This window comes from Uloborus diversus, chromosome 2 (genome assembly GCF_026930045.1).
Source record: "Uloborus diversus isolate 005 chromosome 2, Udiv.v.3.1, whole genome shotgun sequence".
In the NCBI taxonomy this organism is placed as follows: Eukaryota; Metazoa; Arthropoda; class Arachnida; order Araneae; family Uloboridae; genus Uloborus; species Uloborus diversus.
Genome location: NC_072732.1, coordinates 17935348 through 17937364, shown reverse-complemented (window position 1 = coordinate 17937364; position 2017 = coordinate 17935348).

Genomic DNA, 2017 nt, shown 5'->3' with positions numbered 1-2017 from the left:
CCCCCAGTGACCACAGACTCCCCCTAAGAAAACTTTCTTTTGCATCTAAAAAAATTCAGTCGCTGGACATGTTGCAGGCAAGGACCTCCATTGTTGCCATTACTTTGTGAACTAGTAAAGAATTGTGTGGAGATTGAAAACAAAGCGAAGTTAAGTTAAAATTTAAACAAGATGCAAAACCATGCTGGAAAAGATAGAAAAGCTGAAAGAGCTTTGAAATTGGTTTACGAATGTTAGGGAAAACGGTCAGATTTTACTTCAGCTATTACTATGTGATTAAAAATTGCATAATTTAGCTTTTACTTTTTATAATTCAGATATTTCCATTCTGTTAATTTAATAATTTATAATTTAAAACTGCGTTCAGTTGAGTCATTGTGATTTTAATTTAAGTGTGCCAAAATAAATGCACCTTAATTGGAAAAAAAAATATTATTTTGTATCTCCTGGATTCTTTTCGGTTATTGTTATCAACTTGTATTTGTCCCAAAGTGATCACATTAAGCGGCGCCTACTGTACCATAGGCTCAGGATTAGGTTCATATTGTCAATACTTAGACCTAGTAGAGGCTTCCTCTTATACCAGAAAACTGAACCGCATCATCTTTCCCTGAATTGGAGATACGTTTGAAATAATTAAAGAGCGATTATTTTCATACACCCCCTAACGTTTTTGACCTCCCGGCGCATACATGCATCTAGGGCAAGTTTCATAAAAAGCGTTCCTTGTTTTTACTTGTCTTTTGTACATTATCGCACTTAAAAGCTCGTTTTAAGACAAATTTAGTTGTTTCTGAAAATCGTACGAATATCATGTTTACTTAAAATACTAAAATTTTCTTTGTGTGTGTATGTTGTTCGTAAGTGGGAGGGTGGGGTTGACACCACAAATTTCCGCCCCGGTGTCACCCATGCTACGTACGCAACTGATATGGGTATAGTGACTTCTTATATCTTTTACTTATTTTCAATTACATTTGTGTACATTGAATTTATTTTGAAAAAAATCACCATTATTTTAATTGTTAAACAAATAATTAAGGATTATCATAGAATCATAAAAAAAAGAACGAATATTTGACTAGAAATAAAGTTGCACGCACAAAACATGAGAAAGTATTTAACAAAAGAATTATTTTTTTATACTAAAAACTAGCACATTTTGCGAAGAATATTTTTAGCCATCCTATAATTCTTCCAGATTCAGATATATTTCTTAATGCGATTTTCAGTCTTGTCTTACATAATTAAAAACTGAGTATATGTAAATATGTATTTATGTCCAAGTTTCTTCTCCCGAACGACAACGAACTGACCATCGAACCAGGTATCGATGGATTCGTGATCTTCCCGTCTTTATGTGTGGCTATTTAACATAATCCTCCGATAATAATTAGTGGGATACATCAATTAAAAACTATTAATTACAACACTTAGACTTCGACACAAAATCCCTATTTTTCGAAGGCTTTCCTCCATTGAAATTATTATTCAGTGCTTCACCTCAACCTTCCGCAACAATGCTTTTATTAAAATTTAGAGCGGTGAAGAAAATCATCGAGACAAAAGATCTGTTGCCATTTTTTGTCTTGAATGTGAGCAAATAAAATTCTAGGTTTTGTTTTAAAGGCTTCTCCTGTAATCGGGGGGATTTAAAATGTTTACTTTTTGGTTATTTTTCCGCAATCTGCCTCAAAATTTTACTGATTTTTTTTTGTTCAAGCCTGAGTGTTGAACACGGATCACTTGACATAACTTTTATTTTCGAAGCGGACCGTGCAAAGCCAGGCCACGCATCTAGTAATAGCTTAAAAATTGATGAAGTTTTAAAAATTTCCTCAAATGTTTACTTTTAATACTTATTCTAATATTTCTTTATTTTGTAGGCGTCAAATCATTCATTAGTATTTGTGAAGGATTTCATAAATAATTTTGAATAATTTTGCTTTTTTTTTGTACCACACATGAGCTTTGTATAATTATACAGCATTTATTGATGAGAAAACAGACTTCCATG